Source organism: Ascaphus truei, unplaced genomic scaffold (genome assembly GCF_040206685.1).
Source record: "Ascaphus truei isolate aAscTru1 unplaced genomic scaffold, aAscTru1.hap1 HAP1_SCAFFOLD_193, whole genome shotgun sequence".
NCBI classification, from domain to species: domain Eukaryota; kingdom Metazoa; phylum Chordata; class Amphibia; order Anura; family Ascaphidae; genus Ascaphus; species Ascaphus truei.
In genome coordinates this window covers 603,094-625,965 of record NW_027454834.1, presented here as the reverse complement: position 1 = coordinate 625,965, position 22,872 = coordinate 603,094, and positions in this window count along the sequence as shown.

Here is a 22,872-nt window from a genome sequence, read left to right as displayed (position 1 = left end):
AGGGCATTCTGGCAGCCAAGTGGCTTGACCTTTATTAGTGAGCCTGGTTACCCCCTCTCGGAACCACAGACTTAGAAATCGCCAGCTCATATACAGTGCATAAAATATATTTATATATATACCCTTATACACCATTTAATAAAAAATATCACAAAATTCTTCTAAGTCCCTCGGGAAGAGTGAAAGACGCGCACGTTCATTTTCAGAGCTCCTAGACCTTCCTACTGTATAAGAAGTTAGCCAAAAAGTAGCTTCGAAAAACGCTTAGGTTAAGTTTCAGAGTTGCTTCTAATGTACCAAAGCTGGACTTAGACATAATTTCACTCTCACAACATTATGGCTGGTTGGAGAGAGTCCGAACCACAAGTACCGGGTCCATGGTTCTGGCCGTATACTGGGGGGACGGGGACGACTCCCATTAACCCCTGACTATACCGGGGATACGCTTATCACAATGCCTTTCTGGTCTGTGCTGAAGCACGGCATTCTGGCAGCCAAGTGGCTTGACCTTTATTAGTGAGCCTGGTTACCCCCTCTCGGAACCACAGACTTAGAAATCGCCAGCTCATATACAGTGCATAAAATATATTTATATATATACCCTTATACACCATTTAATAAAAAATATCACAAAATTCTTCTAAGTCCCTCGGGAAGAGTGAAAGACGCGCACGTTCATTTTCAGAGCTCCTAGACCTTCCTATAAGAAGTTAGCCAAAAAGTAGCTTCGAAAAACGCTTAGGTTAAGTTTCAGAGTTGCTTCTAATGTACCAAAGCTGGACTTAGACATAATTTCACTCTCACAACATTATGGCTGGTTGGAGACAGTCCGAACCACAAGTACCGGGTCCATGGTTCTGGCCGTATACTGGGGGGACGGGGACGACTCCCATTAACCCCTGACTATACCGGGGATACGCTTATCACAATGCCTTTCTGGTCTGTGCTGAAGCAGGGCATTCTGGCAGCCAAGTGGCTTGACCTTTATTAGTGAGCCTGGTTACCCCCTCTCGGAACCACAGACTTAGAAATCGCCAGCTCATATACAGTGCATAAAAAATATTTATATATATACCCTTATACACCATTTAATAAAAAATATCACAAAATTCTTCTAAGTCCCTCGGGAAGAGTGAAAGACGCGCACGTTCATTTTCAGAGCTCCTAGACCTTCCTATAAGAAGTTAGCCAAAAAGTAGCTTCGAAAAACGCTTAGGTTAAGTTTCAGAGTTGCTTCTAATGTACCAAAGCTGGACTTAGACATAATTTCACTCTCACAACATTATGGCTGGTTGGAGACAGTCCGAACCACAAGTACCGGGTCCATGGTTCTGGCCGTATACTGGGGGGGCGGGGACGACTCCCATTAACCCCTGACTATACCGGGGATACGCTTATCACAATGCCTTTCTGGTCTGTGCTGAAGCACGGCATTCTGGCAGCCAAGTGGCTTGACCTTTATTAGTGAGCCTGGTTACCCCCTCTCGGAACCACAGACTTAGAAATCGCCAGCTCATATACAGTGCATAAAATATATTTATATATATACCCTTATACACCATTTAATAAAAAATATCACAAAATTCTTCTAAGTCCCTCGGGAAGAGTGAAAGACGCGCACGTTCATTTTCAGAGCTCCTAGACCTTCCTATAAGAAGTTAGCCAAAAAGTAGCTTCGAAAACGCTTAGGTTAAGTTTCAGAGTTGCTTCTAATGTACCAAAGCTGGACTTAGACATAATTTCACTCTCACAACATTATGGCTGGTTGGAGACAGTCCGAACCACAAGTACCGGGTCCATGGTTCTGGCCGTATACTGGGGGGACGGGGACGACTCCCATTAACCCCTGACTATACCGGGGATACGCTTATCACAATGCCTTTCTGGTCTGTGCTGAAGCAGGGCATTCTGGCAGCCAAGTGGCTTGACCTTTATTAGTGAGCCTGGTTACCCCCTCTCGGAACCACAGACTTAGAAATCGCCAGCTCATATACAGTGCATAAAAAATATTTATATATATACCCTTATACACCATTTAATAAAAAATATCACAAAATTCTTCTAAGTCCCTCGGGAAGAGTGAAAGACGCGCACGTTCATTTTCAGAGCTCCTAGACCTTCCTATAAGAAGTTAGCCAAAAAGTAGCTTCGAAAAACGCTTAGGTTAAGTTTCAGAGTTGCTTCTAATGTACCAAAGCTGGACTTAGACATAATTTCACTCTCACAACATTATGGCTGGTTGGAGAGAGTCCGAACCACAAGTACCGGGTCCATGGTTCTGGCCGTATACTGGGGGGGCGGGGACGACTCCCATTAACCCCTGACTATACCGGGGATACGCTTATCACAATGCCTTTCTGGTCTGTGCTGAAGCACGGCATTCTGGCAGCCAAGTGGCTTGACCTTTATTAGTGAGCCTGGTTACCCCCTCTCGGAACCACAGACTTAGAAATCGCCAGCTCATATACAGTGCATAAAATATATTTATATATATACCCTTATACACCATTTAATAAAAAATATCACAAAATTCTTCTAAGTCCCTCGGGAAGAGTGAAAGACGCGCACGTTCATTTTCAGAGCTCCTAGACCTTCCTATAAGAAGTTAGCCAAAAAGTAGCTTCGAAAAACGCTTAGGTTAAGTTTCAGAGTTGCTTCTAATGTACCAAAGCTGGACTTAGACATAATTTCACTCTCACAACATTATGGCTGGTTGGAGAGAGTCCGAACCACAAGTACCGGGTCCATGGTTCTGGCCGTATACTGGGGGGACGGGGACGACTCCCATTAACCCCTGACTATACCGGGGATACGCTTATCACAATGCCTTTCTGGTCTGTGCTGAAGCAGGGCATTCTGGCAGCCAAGTGGCTTGACCTTTATTAGTGAGCCTGGTTACCCCCTCTCGGAACCACAGACTTAGAAATCGCCAGCTCATATACAGTGCATAAAATATATTTATATATATACCCTTATACACCATTTAATAAAAAATATCACAAAATTCTTCTAAGTCCCTCGGGAAGAGTGAAAGACGCGCGCGTTCATTTTCAGAGCTCCTAGACCTTCCTATAAGAAGTTAGCCAAAAAGTAGCTTCGAAAAACGCTTAGGTTAAGTTTCAGAGTTGCTTCTAATGTACCAAAGCTGGACTTAGACATAATTTCACTCTCACAACATTATGGCTGGTTGGAGAGAGTCCGAACCACAAGTACCGGGTCCATGGTTCTGGCCGTATACTGGGGGGACGGGGACGACTCCCATTAACCCCTGACTATACCGGGGATACGCTTATCACAATGCCTTTCTGGTCTGTGCTGAAGCAGGGCATTCTGGCAGCCAAGTGGCTTGACCTTTATTAGTGAGCCTGGTTACCCCCTCTCGGAACCACAGACTTAGAAATCGCCAGCTCATATACAGTGCATAAAATATATTTATATATATACCCTTATACACCATTTTAATAAAAAATATCACAAAATTCTTCTAAGTCCCTCGGGAAGAGTGAAAGACGCGCACGTTCATTTTCAGAGCTCCTAGACCTTCCTATAAGAAGTTAGCCAAAAAGTAGCTTCGAAAAACGCTTAGGTTAAGTTTCAGAGTTGCTTCTAATGTACCAAAGCTGGACTTAGACATAATTTCACTCTCACAACATTATGGCTGGTTGGAGAGAGTCCGAACCACAAGTACCGGGTCCATGGTTCTGGCCGTATACTGGGGGGACGGGGACGACTCCCATTAACCCCTGACTATACCGGGGATACGCTTATCACAATGCCTTTCTGGTCTGTGCTGAAGCAGGGCATTCTGGCAGCCAAGTGGCTTGACCTTTATTAGTGAGCCTGGTTACCCCCTCTCGGAACCACAGACTTAGAAATCGCCAGCTCATATACAGTGCATAAAATATATTTATATATATACCCTTATACACCATTTTAATAAAAAATATCACAAAATTCTTCTAAGTCCCTCGGGAAGAGTGAAAGACGCGCACGTTCATTTTCAGAGCTCCTAGACCTTCCTATAAGAAGTTAGCCAAAAAGTAGCTTTGAAAAACGCTTAGGTTAAGTTTCAGAGTTGCTTCTAATGTACCAAAGCTGGACTTAGACATAATTTCACTCTCACAACATTATGGCTGGTTGGAGAGAGTCCGAACCACAAGTACAGGGTCCATGGTTCTGGCCGTATACTGGGGGGACGGGGACGACTCCCATTAACCCCTGACTATACCGGGGATACGCTTATCACAATGCCTTTCTGGTCTGTGCTGAAGCAGGGCATTCTGGCAGCCAAGTGGCTTGACCTTTATTAGTGAGCCTGGTTACCCCCTCTCGGAACCACAGACTTAGAAATCGCCAGCTCATATACAGTGCATAAAATATATTTATATATATACCCTTATACACCATTTAATAAAAAATATCACAAAATTCTTCTAAGTCCCTCGGGAAGAGTGAAAGACGCGCACGTTCATTTTCAGAGCTCCTACAGTAGACCTTCCTATAAGAAGTTAGCCAAAAAGTAGCTTCGAAAAACGCTTAGGTTAAGTTTCAGAGTTGCTTCTAATGTACCAAAGCTGGACTTAGACATAATTTCACTCTCACAACATTATGGCTGGTTGGAGACAGTCCGAACCACAAGTACCGGGTCCATGGTTCTGGCCGTATACTGGGGGGACGGGGACGACTCCCATTAACCCCTGACTATACCGGGGATACGCTTATCACAATGCCTTTCTGGTCTGTGCTGAAGCAGGGCATTCTGGCAGCCAAGTGGCTTGACCTTTATTAGTGAGCCTGGTTACCCCCTCTCGGAACCACAGACTTAGAAATCGCCAGCTCATATACAGTGCATAAAATATATTTATATATATACCCTTATACAACATTTTAATAAAAAATATCACAAAATTCTTCTAAGTCCCTCGGGAAGAGTGAACGACGCGCACGTTCATTTTCAGAGCTCCTAGACCTTCCTATAAGAAGTTAGCCAAAAAGTAGCTTCGAAAAACGCTTAGGTTAAGTTTCAGAGTTGCTTCTAATGTACCAAAGCTGGACTTAGACATAATTTCACTCTCACAACATTATGGCTGGTTGGAGACAGTCCGAACCACAAGTACCGGGTCCATGGTTCTGGCCGTATACTGGGGGGACGGGGACGACTCCCATTAACCCCTGACTATACCGGGGATACGCTTATCACAATGCCTTTCTGGTCTGTGCTGAAGCAGGGCATTCTGGCAGCCAAGTGGCTTGACCTTTATTAGTGAGCCTGGTTACCCCCTCTCGGAACCACAGACTTAGAAATCGCCAGCTCATATACAGTGCATAAAATATATTTATATATATACCCTTATACAACATTTTAATAAAAAATATCACAAAATTCTTCTAAGTCCCTCGGGAAGAGTGAACGACGCGCACGTTCATTTTCAGAGCTCCTAGACCTTCCTATAAGAAGTTAGCCAAAAAGTAGCTTCGAAAAACGCTTAGGTTAAGTTTCAGAGTTGCTTCTAATGTACCAAAGCTGGACTTAGACATAATTTCACTCTCACAACATTATGGCTGGTTGGAGACAGTCCGAACCACAAGTACCGGGTCCATGGTTCTGGCCGTATACTGGGGGGACGGGGACGACTCCCATTAACCCCTGACTATACCGGGGATACGCTTATCACAATGCCTTTCTGGTCTGTGCTGAAGCAGGGCATTCTGGCAGCCAAGTGGCTTGACCTTTATTAGTGAGCCTGGTTACCCCCTCTCGGAACCACAGACTTAGAAATCGCCAGCTCATATACAGTGCATAAAATATATTTATATATATACCCTTATACACCATTTAATAAAAAATATCACAAAATTCTTCTAAGTCCCCCGGGAAGAGTGAAAGACGCGCACGTTCATTTTCAGAGCTCCTAGACCTTCCTATAAGAAGTTAGCCAAAAAGTAGCTTCGAAAAACGCTTAGGTTAAGTTTCAGAGTTGCTTCTAATGTACCAAAGCTGGACTTAGACATAATTTCACTCTCACAACATTATGGCTGGTTGGAGACAGTCCGAACCACAAGTACCGGGTCCATGGTTCTGGCCGTATACTGGGGGGACGGGGACGACTCCCATTAACCCCTGACTATACCGGGGATACGCTTATCACAATGCCTTTCTGGTCTGTGCTGAAGCAGGGCATTCTGGCAGCCAAGTGGCTTGACCTTTATTAGTGAGCCTGGTTACCCCCTCTCGGAACCACAGACTTAGAAATCGCCAGCTCATATACAGTGCATAAAATATATTTATATATATACCCTTATACACCATTTTAATAAAAAATATCACAAAATTCTTCTAAGTCCCTCGGGAAGAGTGAAAGACGCGCACGTTCATTTTCAGAGCTCCTAGACCTTCCTATAAGAAGTTAGCCAAAAAGTAGCTTCGAAAAACGCTTAGGTTAAGTTTCAGAGTTGCTTCTAATGTACCAAAGCTGGACTTAGACATAATTTCACTCTCACAACATTATGGCTGGTTGGAGAGAGTCCGAACCACAAGTACAGGGTCCATGGTTCTGGCCGTATACTGGGGGGACGGGGACGACTCCCATTAACCCCTGACTATACCGGGGATACGCTTATCACAATGCCTTTCTGGTCTGTGCTGAAGCAGGGCATTCTGGCAGCCAAGTGGCTTGACCTTTATTAGTGAGCCTGGTTACCCCCTCTCGGAACCACAGACTTAGAAATCGCCAGCTCATATACAGTGCATAAAATATATTTATATATATACCCTTATACACCATTTAATAAAAAATATCACAAAATTCTTTTAAGTCCCTCGGGAAGAGTGAAAGACGCGCACGTTCATTTTCAGAGCTCCTAGACCTTCCTATAAGAAGTTAGCCAAAAAGTAGCTTCGAAAAACGCTTAGGTTAAGTTTCAGAGTTGCTTCTAATGTACCAAAGCTGGACTTAGACATAATTTCACTCTCACAACATTATGGCTGGTTGGAGACAGTCCGAACCACAAGTACCGGGTCCATGGTTCTGGCCGTATACTGGGGGGACGGGGACGACTCCCATTAACCCCTGACTATACCGGGGATACGCTTATCACAATGCCTTTCTGGTCTGTGCTGAAGCAGGGCATTCTGGCAGCCAAGTGGCTTGACCTTTATTAGTGAGCCTGGTTACCCCCTCTCGGAACCACAGACTTAGAAATCGCCAGCTCATATACAGTGCATAAAATATATTTATATATATACCCTTATACACCATTTTAATAAAAAATATCACAAAATTCTTCTAAGTCCCTCGGGAAGAGTGAAAGACGCGCACGTTCATTTTCAGAGCTCCTAGACCTTCCTATAAGAAGTTAGCCAAAAAGTAGCTTCGAAAAACGCTTAGGTTAAGTTTCAGAGTTGCTTCTAATGTACCAAAGCTGGACTTAGACATAATTTCACTCTCACAACATTATGGCTGGTTGGAGAGAGTCCGAACCACAAGTACAGGGTCCATGGTTCTGGCCGTATACTGGGGGGACGGGGACGACTCCCATTAACCCCTGACTATACCGGGGATACGCTTATCACAATGCCTTTCTGGTCTGTGCTGAAGCAGGGCATTCTGGCAGCCAAGTGGCTTGACCTTTATTAGTGAGCCTGGTTACCCCCTCTCGGAACCACAGACTTAGAAATCGCCAGCTCATATACAGTGCATAAAATATATTTATATATATACCCTTATACACCATTTAATAAAAAATATCACAAAATTCTTCTAAGTCCCTCGGGAAGAGTGAAAGACGCGCACGTTCATTTTCAGAGCTCCTAGACCTTCCTAGTTAGCCAAAAAGTAGCTTCGAAAAACGCTTAGGTTAAGTTTCAGAGTTGCTTCTAATGTACCAAAGCTGGACTTAGACATAATTTCACTCTCACAACATTATGGCTGTTTGGAGACAGTCCGAAACACAAGTACCGGGTCCATGGTTCTGGCCGTATACTGGGGGGACGGGGACGACTCCCATTAACCCCTGACTATACCGGGGATACGCTTATCACAATGCCTTTCTGGTCTGTGCTGAAGCACGGCATTCTGGCAGCCAAGTGGCTTGACCTTTATAAGTGAGCCTGGTTACCCCCTCTCGGAACCACAGACTTAGAAATCGCCAGCTCATATACAGTGCATAAAATATATTTATATATATACCCTTATACACCATTTAATAAAAAATATCACAAAATTCTTCTAAGTCCCTCGGGAAGAGTGAAAGACGCGCACGTTCATTTTCAGAGCTCCTAGACCTTCCTATAAGAAGTTAGCCAAAAAGTAGCTTCGAAAAACGCTTAGGTTAAGTTTCAGAGTTGCTTCTAATGTACCAAAGCTGGACTTAGACATAATTTCACTCTCACAACATTATGGCTGGTTGGAGACAGTCCGAACCACAAGTACCGGGTCCATGGTTCTGGCCGTATACTGGGGGGACGGGGACGACTCCCATTAACCCCTGACTATACCGGGGATACGCTTATCACAATGCCTTTCTGGTCTGTGCTGAAGCAGGGCATTCTGGCAGCCAAGTGGCTTGACCTTTATTAGTGAGCCTGGTTACCCCCTCTCGGAACCACAGACTTAGAAATCGCCAGCTCATATACAGTGCATAAAATATATTTATATATATACCCTTATACACCATTTAATAAAAAATATCACAAAATTCTTCTAAGTCCCCCGGGAAGAGTGAAAGACGCGCACGTTCATTTTCAGAGCTCCTAGACCTTCCTATAAGAAGTTAGCCAAAAAGTAGCTTCGAAAAACGCTTAGGTTAAGTTTCAGAGTTGCTTCTAATGTACCAAAGCTGGACTTAGACATAATTTCACTCTCACAACATTATGGCTGGTTGGAGACAGTCCGAACCACAAGTACCGGGTCCATGGTTCTGGCCGTATACTGGGGGGACGGGGACGACTCCCATTAACCCCTGACTATACCGGGGATACGCTTATCACAATGCCTTTCTGGTCTGTGCTGAAGCAGGGCATTCTGGCAGCCAAGTGGCTTGACCTTTATTAGTGAGCCTGGTTACCCCCTCTCGGAACCACAGACTTAGAAATCGCCAGCTCATATACAGTGCATAAAATATATTTATATATATACCCTTATACAACATTTTAATAAAAAATATCACAAAATTCTTCTAAGTCCCTCGGGAAGAGTGAAAGACGCGCACGTTCATTTTCAGAGCTCCTACAGTAGACCTTCCTATAAGAAGTTAGCCAAAAAGTAGCTTCGAAAAACGCTTAGGTTAAGTTTCAGAGTTGCTTCTAATGTACCAAAGCTGGACTTAGACATAATTTCACTCTCACAACATTATGGCTGGTTGGAGACAGTCCGAACCACAAGTACCGGGTCCATGGTTCTGGCCGTATACTGGGGGGACGGGGACGACTCCCATTAACCCCTGACTATACCGGGGATACGCTTATCACAATGCCTTTCTGGTCTGTGCTGAAGCAGGGCATTCTGGCAGCCAAGTGGCTTGACCTTTATTAGTGAGCCTGGTTACCCCCTCTCGGAACCACAGACTTAGAAATCGCCAGCTCATATACAGTGCATAAAATATATTTATATATATACCCTTATACACCATTTAATAAAAAATATCACAAAATTCTTCTAAGTCCCCCGGGAAGAGTGAAAGACGCGCACGTTCATTTTCAGAGCTCCTAGACCTTCCTATAAGAAGTTAGCCAAAAAGTAGCTTCGAAAAACGCTTAGGTTAAGTTTCAGAGTTGCTTCTAATGTACCAAAGCTGGACTTAGACATAATTTCACTCTCACAACATTATGGCTGGTTGGAGACAGTCCGAACCACAAGTACCGGGTCCATGGTTCTGGCCGTATACTGGGGGGACGGGGACGACTCCCATTAACCCCTGACTATACCGGGGATACGCTTATCACAATGCCTTTCTGGTCTGTGCTGAAGCACGGCATTCTGGCAGCCAAGTGGCTTGACCTTTATAAGTGAGCCTGGTTACCCCCTCTCGGAACCACAGACTTAGAAATCGCCAGCTCATATACAGTGCATAAAATATATTTATATATATACCCTTATACACCATTTAATAAAAAATATCACAAAATTCTTCTAAGTCCCTCGGGAAGAGTGAAAGACGCGCACGTTCATTTTCAGAGCTCCTAGACCTTCCTATAAGAAGTTAGCCAAAAAGTAGCTTCGAAAAACGCTTAGGTTAAGTTTCAGAGTTGCTTCTAATGTACCAAAGCTGGACTTAGACATAATTTCACTCTCACAACATTATGGCTGGTTGGAGACAGTCCGAACCACAAGTACCGGGTCCATGGTTCTGGCCGTATACTGGGGGGACGGGGACGACTCCCATTAACCCCTGACTATACCGGGGATACGCTTATCACAATGCCTTTCTGGTCTGTGCTGAAGCAGGGCATTCTGGCAGCCAAGTGGCTTGACCTTTATTAGTGAGCCTGGTTACCCCCTCTCGGAACCACAGACTTAGAAATCGCCAGCTCATATACAGTGCATAAAATATATTTATATATATACCCTTATACACCATTTAATAAAAAATATCACAAAATTCTTCTAAGTCCCCCGGGAAGAGTGAAAGACGCGCACGTTCATTTTCAGAGCTCCTAGACCTTCCTATAAGAAGTTAGCCAAAAAGTAGCTTCGAAAAACGCTTAGGTTAAGTTTCAGAGTTGCTTCTAATGTACCAAAGCTGGACTTAGACATAATTTCACTCTCACAACATTATGGCTGGTTGGAGACAGTCCGAACCACAAGTACCGGGTCCATGGTTCTGGCCGTATACTGGGGGGACGGGGACGACTCCCATTAACCCCTGACTATACCGGGGATACGCTTATCACAATGCCTTTCTGGTCTGTGCTGAAGCAGGGCATTCTGGCAGCCAAGTGGCTTGACCTTTATTAGTGAGCCTGGTTACCCCCTCTCGGAACCACAGACTTAGAAATCGCCAGCTCATATACAGTGCATAAAATATATTTATATATATACCCTTATACACCATTTAATAAAAAATATCACAAAATTCTTCTAAGTCCCCCGGGAAGAGTGAAAGACGCGCACGTTCATTTTCAGAGCTCCTAGACCTTCCTATAAGAAGTTAGCCAAAAAGTAGCTTCGAAAAACGCTTAGGTTAAGTTTCAGAGTTGCTTCTAATGTACCAAAGCTGGACTTAGACATAATTTCACTCTCACAACATTATGGCTGGTTGGAGACAGTCCGAACCACAAGTACCGGGTCCATGGTTCTGGCCGTATACTGGGGGGACGGGGACGACTCCCATTAACCCCTGACTATACCGGGGATACGCTTATCACAATGCCTTTCTGGTCTGTGCTGAAGCAGGGCATTCTGGCAGCCAAGTGGCTTGACCTTTATTAGTGAGCCTGGTTACCCCCTCTCGGAACCACAGACTTAGAAATCGCCAGCTCATATACAGTGCATAAAATATATTTATATATATACCCTTATACAACATTTTAATAAAAAATATCACAAAATTCTTCTAAGTCCCTCGGGAAGAGTGAAAGACGCGCACGTTCATTTTCAGAGCTCCTAGACCTTCCTATAAGAAGTTAGCCAAAAAGTAGCTTCGAAAAACGCTTAGGTTAAGTTTCAGAGTTGCTTCTAATGTACCAAAGCTGGACTTAGACATAATTTCACTCTCACAACATTATGGCTGGTTGGAGACAGTCCGAACCACAAGTACCGGGTCCATGGTTCTGGCCGTATACTGGGGGGACGGGGACGACTCCCATTAACCCCTGACTATACCGGGGATACTCTTATCACAATGCCTTTCTGGTCTGTGCTGAAGCAGGGCATTCTGGCAGCCAAGTGGCTTGACCTTTATTAGTGAGCCTGGTTACCCCCTCTCGGAACCACAGACTTAGAAATCGCCAGCTCATATACAGTGCATAAAATATATTTATATATATACCCTTATACAACATTTTAATAAAAAATATCACAAAATTCTTCTAAGTCCCTCGGGAAGAGTGAAAGACGCGCACGTTCATTTTCAGAGCTCCTAGACCTTCCTATAAGAAGTTAGCCAAAAAGTAGCTTCGAAAAACGCTTAGGTTAAGTTTCAGAGTTGCTTCTAATGTACCAAAGCTGGACTTAGACATAATTTCACTCTCACAACATTATGGCTGGTTGGAGACAGTCCGAACCACAAGTACCGGGTCCATGGTTCTGGCCGTATACTGGGGGGACGGGGACGACTCCCATTAACCCCTGACTATACCGGGGATACGCTTATCACAATGCCTTTCTGGTCTGTGCTGAAGCAGGGCATTCTGGCAGCCAAGTGGCTTGACCTTTATTAGTGAGCCTGGTTACCCCCTCTCGGAACCACAGACTTAGAAATCGCCAGCTCATATACAGTGCATAAAATATATTTATATATATACCCTTATACACCATTTAATAAAAAATATCACAAAATTCTTCTAAGTCCCCCGGGAAGAGTGAAAGACGCGCACGTTCATTTTCAGAGCTCCTAGACCTTCCTATAAGAAGTTAGCCAAAAAGTAGCTTCGAAAAACGCTTAGGTTAAGTTTCAGAGTTGCTTCTAATGTACCAAAGCTGGACTTAGACATAATTTCACTCTCACAACATTATGGCTGGTTGGAGACAGTCCGAACCACAAGTACCGGGTCCATGGTTCTGGCCGTATACTGGGGGGACGGGGACGACTCCCATTAACCCCTGACTATACCGGGGATACGCTTATCACAATGCCTTTCTGGTCTGTGCTGAAGCAGGGCATTCTGGCAGCCAAGTGGCTTGACCTTTATTAGTGAGCCTGGTTACCCCCTCTCGGAACCACAGACTTAGAAATCGCCAGCTCATATACAGTGCATAAAATATATTTATATATATACCCTTATACACCATTTAATAAAAAATATCACAAAATTCTTCTAAGTCCCTCGGGAAGAGTGAAAGACGCGCACGTTCATTTTCAGAGCTCCTAGACCTTCCTAGTTAGCCAAAAAGTAGCTTCGAAAAACGCTTAGGTTAAGTTTCAGAGTTGCTTCTAATGTACCAAAGCTGGACTTAGACATAATTTCACTCTCACAACATTATGGCTGTTTGGAGACAGTCCGAAACACAAGTACCGGGTCCATGGTTCTGGCCGTATACTGGGGGGACGGGGACGACTCCCATTAACCCCTGACTATACCGGGGATACGCTTATCACAATGCCTTTCTGGTCTGTGCTGAAGCACGGCATTCTGGCAGCCAAGTGGCTTGACCTTTATAAGTGAGCCTGGTTACCCCCTCTCGGAACCACAGACTTAGAAATCGCCAGCTCATATACAGTGCATAAAATATATTTATATATATACCCTTATACACCATTTAATAAAAAATATCACAAAATTCTTCTAAGTCCCTCGGGAAGAGTGAAAGACGCGCACGTTCATTTTCAGAGCTCCTAGACCTTCCTATAAGAAGTTAGCCAAAAAGTAGCTTCGAAAAACGCTTAGGTTAAGTTTCAGAGTTGCTTCTAATGTACCAAAGCTGGACTTAGACATAATTTCACTCTCACAACATTATGGCTGGTTGGAGACAGTCCGAACCACAAGTACCGGGTCCATGGTTCTGGCCGTATACTGGGGGGACGGGGACGACTCCCATTAACCCCTGACTATACCGGGGATACGCTTATCACAATGCCTTTCTGGTCTGTGCTGAAGCAGGGCATTCTGGCAGCCAAGTGGCTTGACCTTTATTAGTGAGCCTGGTTACCCCCTCTCGGAACCACAGACTTAGAAATCGCCAGCTCATATACAGTGCATAAAATATATTTATATATATACCCTTATACACCATTTAATAAAAAATATCACAAAATTCTTCTAAGTCCCCCGGGAAGAGTGAAAGACGCGCACGTTCATTTTCAGAGCTCCTAGACCTTCCTATAAGAAGTTAGCCAAAAAGTAGCTTCGAAAAACGCTTAGGTTAAGTTTCAGAGTTGCTTCTAATGTACCAAAGCTGGACTTAGACATAATTTCACTCTCACAACATTATGGCTGGTTGGAGACAGTCCGAACCACAAGTACCGGGTCCATGGTTCTGGCCGTATACTGGGGGGACGGGGACGACTCCCATTAACCCCTGACTATACCGGGGATACGCTTATCACAATGCCTTTCTGGTCTGTGCTGAAGCAGGGCATTCTGGCAGCCAAGTGGCTTGACCTTTATTAGTGAGCCTGGTTACCCCCTCTCGGAACCACAGACTTAGAAATCGCCAGCTCGTATACAGTGCATAAAATATATTTATATATATACCCTTATACACCATTTAATAAAAAATATCACAAAATTCTTCTAAGTCCCCCGGGAAGAGTGAAAGACGCGCACGTTCATTTTCAGAGCTCCTAGACCTTCCTATAAGAAGTTAGCCAAAAAGTAGCTTCGAAAAACGCTTAGGTTAAGTTTCAGAGTTGCTTCTAATGTACCAAAGCTGGACTTAGACATAATTTCACTCTCACAACATTATGGCTGGTTGGAGACAGTCCGAACCACAAGTACCGGGTCCATGGTTCTGGCCGTATACTGGGGGGACGGGGACGACTCCCATTAACCCCTGACTATACCGGGGATACGCTTATCACAATGCCTTTCTGGTCTGTGCTGAAGCAGGGCATTCTGGCAGCCAAGTGGCTTGACCTTTATTAGTGAGCCTGGTTACCCCCTCTCGGAACCACAGACTTAGAAATCGCCAGCTCATATACAGTGCATAAAATATATTTATATATATACCCTTATACAACATTTTAATAAAAAATATCACAAAATTCTTCTAAGTCCCTCGGGAAGAGTGAAAGACGCGCACGTTCATTTTCAGAGCTCCTAGACCTTCCTAGTTAGCCAAAAAGTAGCTTCGAAAAACGCTTAGGTTAAGTTTCAGAGTTGCTTCTAATGTACCAAAGCTGGACTTAGACATAATTTCACTCTCACAACATTATGGCTGTTTGGAGACAGTCCGAAACACAAGTACCGGGTCCATGGTTCTGGCCGTATACTGGGGGGACGGGGACGACTCCCATTAACCCCTGACTATACCGGGGATACGCTTATCACAATGCCTTTCTGGTCTGTGCTGAAGCACGGCATTCTGGCAGCCAAGTGGCTTGACCTTTATAAGTGAGCCTGGTTACCCCCTCTCGGAACCACAGACTTAGAAATCGCCAGCTCATATACAGTGCATAAAATATATTTATATATATACCCTTATACACCATTTAATAAAAAATATCACAAAATTCTTCTAAGTCCCTCGGGAAGAGTGAAAGACGCGCACGTTCATTTTCAGAGCTCCTAGACCTTCCTATAAGAAGTTAGCCAAAAAGTAGCTTCGAAAAACGCTTAGGTTAAGTTTCAGAGTTGCTTCTAATGTACCAAAGCTGGACTTAGACATAATTTCACTCTCACAACATTATGGCTGGTTGGAGACAGTCCGAACCACAAGTACCGGGTCCATGGTTCTGGCCGTATACTGGGGGGACGGGGACGACTCCCATTAACCCCTGACTATACCGGGGATACGCTTATCACAATGCCTTTCTGGTCTGTGCTGAAGCAGGGCATTCTGGCAGCCAAGTGGCTTGACCTTTATTAGTGAGCCTGGTTACCCCCTCTCGGAACCACAGACTTAGAAATCGCCAGCTCATATACAGTGCATAAAATATATTTATATATATACCCTTATACACCATTTAATAAAAAATATCACAAAATTCTTCTAAGTCCCCCGGGAAGAGTGAAAGACGCGCACGTTCATTTTCAGAGCTCCTAGACCTTCCTATAAGAAGTTTGCCAAAATGTAGCTTCGAAAAACGCTTAGGTTAAGTTTCAGAGTTGCTTCTAATGTACCAAAGCTGGACTTAGACATAATTTCACTCTCACAACATTATGGCTGGTTGGAGACAGTCCGAACCACAAGTACCGGGTCCATGGTTCTGGCCGTATACTGGGGGGACGGGGACGACTCCCATTAACCCCTGACTATACCGGGGATACCCTTATCACAATGCCTTTCTGGTCTGTGCTGAAGCAGGGCATTCTGGCAGCCAAGTGGCTTGACCTTTATTAGTGAGCCTGGTTACCCCCTCTCGGAACCACAGACTTAGAAATCGCCAGCTCATATACAGTGCATAAAATATATTTATATATATACCCTTATACAACATTTTAATAAAAAATATCACAAAATTCTTCTAAGTCCCTCGGGAAGAGTGAAAGACGCGCACGTTCATTTTCAGAGCTCCTAGACCTTCCTATAAGAAGTTAGCCAAAAAGTAGCTTCGAAAAACGCTTAGGTTAAGTTTCAGAGTTGCTTCTAATGTACCAAAGCTGGACTTAGACATAATTTCACTCTCACAACATTATGGCTGGTTGGAGACAGTCCGAACCACAAGTACCGGGTCCATGGTTCTGGCCGTATACTGGGGGGACGGGGACGACTCCCATTAACCCCTGACTATACCGGGGATACTCTTATCACAATGCCTTTCTGGTCTGTGCTGAAGCAGGGCATTCTGGCAGCCAAGTGGCTTGACCTTTATTAGTGAGCCTGGTTACCCCCTCTCGGAACCACAGACTTAGAAATCGCCAGCTCATATACAGTGCATAAAATATATTTATATATATACCCTTATACAACATTTTAATAAAAAATATCACAAAATTCTTCTAAGTCCCTCGGGAAGAGTGAAAGACGCGCACGTTCATTTTCAGAGCTCCTAGACCTTCCTATAAGAAGTTAGCCAAAAAGTAGCTTCGAAAAACGCTTAGGTTAAGTTTCAGAGTTGCTTCTAATGTACCAAAGCTGGACTTAGACATAATTTCACTCTCACAACATTATGGCTGGTTGGAGACAGTCCGAACCACAAGTACCGGGTCCATGGTTCTGGCCGTATACTGGGGGGACGGGGACGACTCCCATTAACCCCTGACTATACCGGGGATACGCTTATCACAATGCCTTTCTGGTCTGTGCTGAAGCAGGGCATTCTGGCAGCCAAGTGGCTTGACCTTTATTAGTGAGCCTGGTTACCCCCTCTCGGAACCACAGACTTAGAAATCGCCAGCTCATATACAGTGCATAAAATATATTTATATATATACCCTTATACACCATTTAATAAAAAATATCACAAAATTCTTCTAAGTCCCCCGGGAAGAGTGAAAGACGCGCACGTTCATTTTCAGAGCTCCTAGACCTTCCTATAAGAAGTTAGCCAAAAAGTAGCTTCGAAAAACGCTTAGGTTAAGTTTCAGAGTTGCTTCTAATGTACCAAAGCTGGACTTAGACATAATTTCACTCTCACAACATTATGGCTGGTTGGAGACAGTCCGAACCACAAGTACCGGGTCCATGGTTCTGGCCGTATACTGGGGGGACGGGGACGACTCCCATTAACCCCTGACTATACCGGGGATACGCTTATCACAATGCCTTTCTGGTCTGTGCTGAAGCAGGGCATTCTGGCAGCCAAGTGGCTTGACCTTTATTAGTGAGCCTGGTTACCCCCTCTCGGAACCACAGACTTAGAAATCGCCAGCTCATATACAGTGCATAAAATATATTTATATATATACCCTTATACACCATTTTAATAAAAAATATCACAAAATTCTTCTAAGTCCCTCGGGAAGAGTGAAAGACGCGCACGTTCATTTTCAGAGCTCCTAGACCTTCCTAGTTAGCCAAAAAGTAGCTTCGAAAAACGCTTAGGTTAAGTTTCAGAGTTGCTTCTAATGTACCAAAGCTGGACTTAGACATAATTTCACTCTCACAACATTATGGCTGTTTGGAGACAGTCCGAAACACAAGTACCGGGTCCATGGTTCTGGCCGTATACTGGGGGGACGGGGACGACTCCCATTAACCCCTGACTATACCGGGGATACGCTTATCACAATGCCTTTCTGGTCTGTGCTGAAGCACGACATTCTGGCAGCCAAGTGGCTTGACCTTTATTAGTGAGCCTGGTTACCCCCTCTCGGAACCACAGACTTAGAAATCGCCAGCTCATATACAGTGCATAAAATATATTTATATATATACCCTTATACACCATTTAATAAAAAATATCACAAAATTCTTCTAAGTCCCTCAGGAAGAGTGAAAGACGCGCACGTTCATTTTCAGAGCTCCTAGACCTTCCTATAAGAAGTTAGCCAAAAAGTAGCTTCGAAAAACGCTTAGGTTAAGTTTCAGAGTTGCTTCTAATGTACCAAAGCTGGACTTAGACATAATTTCACTCTCACAACATTATGGCTGGTTGGAGACAGTCCGAACCACAAGTACCGGGTCCATGGTTCTGGCCGTATACTGGGGGGACGGGGACGACTCCCATTAACCCCTGACTATACCGGGGATACGCTTATCACAATGCCTTTCTGGTCTGTGCTGAAGCAGGGCATTCTGGCAGCCAAGTGGCTTGACCTTTATTAGTGAGCCTGGTTACCCCCTCTCGGAACCACAGACTTAGAAATCGCCAGCTCATATACAGTGCATAAAATATATTTATATATATACCCTTATACAACATTTTAATAAAAAATATCACAAAATTCTTCTAAGTCCCTCGGGAAGAGTGAAAGACGCGCACGTTCATTTTCAGAGCTCCTAGACCTTCCTATAAGAAGTTAGCCAAAAAGTAGCTTCGAAAAACGCTTAGGTTAAGTTTCAGAGTTGCTTCTAATGTACCAAAGCTGGACTTAGACATAATTTCACTCTCACAACATTATGGCTGGTTGGAGAGAGTCCGAACCACAAGTACCGGGTCCATGGTTCTGGCCGTATACTGGGGGGACGGGGACGACTCCCATTAACCCCTGACTATACCGGGGATACGCTTATCACAATGCCTTTCTGGTCTGTGCTGAAGCAGGGCATTCTGGCAGCCAAGTGGCTTGACCTTTATTAGTGAGCCTGGTTACCCCCTCTCGGAACCACAGACTTAGAAATCGCCAGCTCATATACAGTGCATAAAATATATTTATATATATACCCTTATACACCATTTAATAAAAAATATCACAAAATTCTTCTAAGTCCCTCGGGAAGAGTGAAAGACGCGCACGTTCATTTTCAGAGCTCCTAGACCTTCCTATAAGAAGTTAGCCAAAAAGTAGCTTCGAAAAACGCTTAGGTTAAGTTTCAGAGTTGCTTCTAATGTACCAAAGCTGGACTTAGACATAATTTCACTCTCACAACATTATGGCTGGTTGGAGAGAGTCCGAACCACAAGTACCGGGTCCATGGTTCTGGCCGTATACTGGGGGGACGGGGACGACTCCCATTAACCCCTGACTATACCGGGGATACGCTTATCACAATGCCTTTCTGGTCTGTGCTGAAGCAGGGCATTCTGGCAGCCAAGTGGCTTGACCTTTATTAGTGAGCCTGGTTACCCCCTCTCGGAACCACAGACTTAGAAATCGCCAGCTCATATACAGTGCATAAAATATATTTATATATATACCCTTATACACCATTTAATAAAAAATATCACAAAATTCTTCTAAGTCCCTCGGGAAGAGTGAAAGACGCGCACGTTCATTTTCAGAGCTCCTAGACCTTCCTATAAGAAGTTAGCCAAAAAGTAGCTTCGAAAAACGCTTAGGTTAAGTTTCAGAGTTGCTTCTAATGTACCAAAGCTGGACTTAGACATAATTTCACTCTCACAACATTATGGCTGGTTGGAGAGAGTCCGAACCACAAGTACCGGGTCCATGGTTCTGGCCGTATACTGGGGGGACGGGGACGACTCCCATTAACCCCTGACTATACCGGGGATACGCTTATCACAATGCCTTTCTGGTCTGTGCTGAAGCAGGGCATTCTGGCAGCCAAGTGGCTTGACCTTTATTAGTGAGCCTGGTTACCCCCTCTCGGAACCACAGACTTAGAAATCGCCAGCTCATATACAGTGCATAAAATATATTTATATATATACCCTTATACACCATTTTAATAAAAAATATCACAAAATTCTTCTAAGTCCCTCGGGAAGAGTGAAAGACGCGCACGTTCATTTTCAGAGCTCCTAGACCTTCCTATAAGAAGTTAGCCAAAAAGTAGCTTCGAAAAACGCTTAGGTTAAGTTTCAGAGTTGCTTCTAATGTACCAAAGCTGGACTTAGACATAATTTCACTCTCACAACATTATGGCTGGTTGGAGAGAGTCCGAACCACAAGTACCGGGTCCATGGTTCTGGCCGTATACTGGGGGGACGGGGACGACTCCCATTAACCCCTGACTATACCGGGGATACGCTTATCACAATGCCTTTCTGGTCTGTGCTGAAGCAGGGCATTCTGGCAGCCAAGTGGCTTGACCTTTATTAGTGAGCCTGGTTACCCCCTCTCGGAACCACAGACTTAGAAATCGCCAGCTCATATACAGTGCATAAAATATATTTATATATATACCCTTATACACCATTTAATAAAAAATATCACAAAATTCTTCTAAGTCCCTCGGGAAGAGTGAAAGACGCGCACGTTCATTTTCAGAGCTCCTAGACCTTCCTATAAGAAGTTAGCCAAAAAGTACCTTCGAAAAACGCTTAGGTTAAGTTTCAGAGTTGCTTCTAATGTACCAAAGCTGGACTTAGACATAATTTCACTCTCACAACATTATGGCTGGTTGGAGAGAGTCCGAACCACAAGTACAGGGTCCATGGTTCTGGCCGTATACTGGGGGGACGGGGACGACTCCCATTAACCCCTGACTATACCGGGGATACGCTTATCACAATGCCTTTCTGGTCTGTGCTGAAGCAGGGCATTCTGGCAGCCAAGTGGCTTGACCTTTATTAGTGAGCCTGGTTACCCCCTCTCGGAACCACAGACTTAGAAATCGCCAGCTCATATACAGTGCATAAAATATATTTATATATATACCCTTATACACCATTTTAATAAAAAATATCACAAATTTCTTCTAAGTCCCTCGGGAAGAGTGAAAGACGCGCACGTTCATTTTCAGAGCTCCTAGACCTTCCTATAAGAAGTTAGCCAAAAAGTAGTTTCGAAAAACGCTTAGGTTAAGTTTCAGAGTTGCTTCTAATGTACCAAAGCTGGACTTAGACATAATTTCACTCTCACAACATTATGGCTGGTTGGAGAGAGTCCGAACCACAAGTACCGGGTCCATGGTTCTGGCCGTATACTGGGGGGACGGGGACGACTCCCATTAACCCCTGACTATACCGGGGATACGCTTATCACAATGCCTTTCTGGTCTGTGCTGAAGCAGGGCATTCTGGCAGCCAAGTGGCTTGACCTTTATTAGTGAGCCTGGTTACCCCCTCTCGGAACCACAGACTTAGAAATCGCCAGCTCATATACAGTGCATAAAATATATTTATATATATACCCTTATACACCATTTTAATAAAAAATATCACAAAATTCTTCTAAGTCCCTCGGGAAGAGTGAAAGACGCGCACGTTCATTTTCAGAGCTCCTAGACCTTCCTATAAGAAGTTAGCCAAAAAGTAATTTCGAAAAACGCTTAGGTTAAGTTTCAGAGTTGCTTCTAATGTACCAAAGCTGGACTTAGACATAATTTCACTCTCACAACATTATGGCTGGTTGGAGACAGTCCGAACCACAAGTACCGGGTCCATGGTTCTGGCCGTATACTGGGGGGACGGGGACGACTCCCATTAACCCCTGACTATACCGGGGATACGCTTATCACAATGCCTTTCTGGTCTGTGCTGAAGCAGGGCATTCTGGCAGCCAAGTGGCTTGACCTTTATTAGTGAGCCTGGTTACCCCCTCTCGGAACCACAGACTTAGAAATCGCCAGCTCATATACAGTGCATAAAATATATTTATATATATACCCTTATACACCATTTTAATAAAAAATATCACAAAATTCTTCTAAGTCCCTCGGGAAGAGTGAAAGACGCGCACGTTCATTTTCAGAGCTCCTAGACCTTCCTATAAGAAGTTAGCCAAAAAGTAGCTTCGAAAAACGCTTAGGTTAAGTTTCAGAGTTGCTTCTAATGTACCAAAGCTGGACTTAGACATAATTTCACTCTCACAACATTATGGCTGGTTGGAGAGAGTCCGAACCACAAGTACCGGGTCCATGGTTCTGGCCGTATACTGGGGGGACGGGGACGACTCCCATTAACCCCTGACTATACCGGGGATACGCTTATCACAATGCCTTTCTGGTCTGTGCTGAAGCAGGGCATTCTGGCAGCCAAGTGGCTTGACCTTTATTAGTGAGCCTGGTTACCCCCTCTCGGAACCACAGACTTAGAAATCGCCAGCTCATATACAGTGCATAAAATATATTTATATATATACCCTTATACACCATTTAATAAAAAATATCACAAAATTCTTCTAAGTCCCTCGGGAAGAGTGAAAGACGCGCACGTTCATTTTCAGAGCTCCTAGACCTTCCTATAAGAAGTTAGCCAAAAAGTAGCTTCGAAAAACGCTTAGGTTAAGTTTCAGAGTTGCTTCTAATGTACCAAAGCTGGACTTAGACATAATTTCACTCTCACAACATTATGGCTGGTTGGAGAGAGTCCGAACCACAAGTACAGGGTCCATGGTTCTGGCCGTATACTGGGGGGACGGGGACGACTCCCATTAACCCCTGACTATACCGGGGATACGCTTATCACAATGCCTTTCTGGTCTGTGCTGAAGCAGGGCATTCTGGCAGCCAAGTGGCTTGACCTTTATTAGTGAGCCTGGTTACCCCCTCTCGGAACCACAGACTTAGAAATCGCCAGCTCATATACAGTGCATAAAATATATTT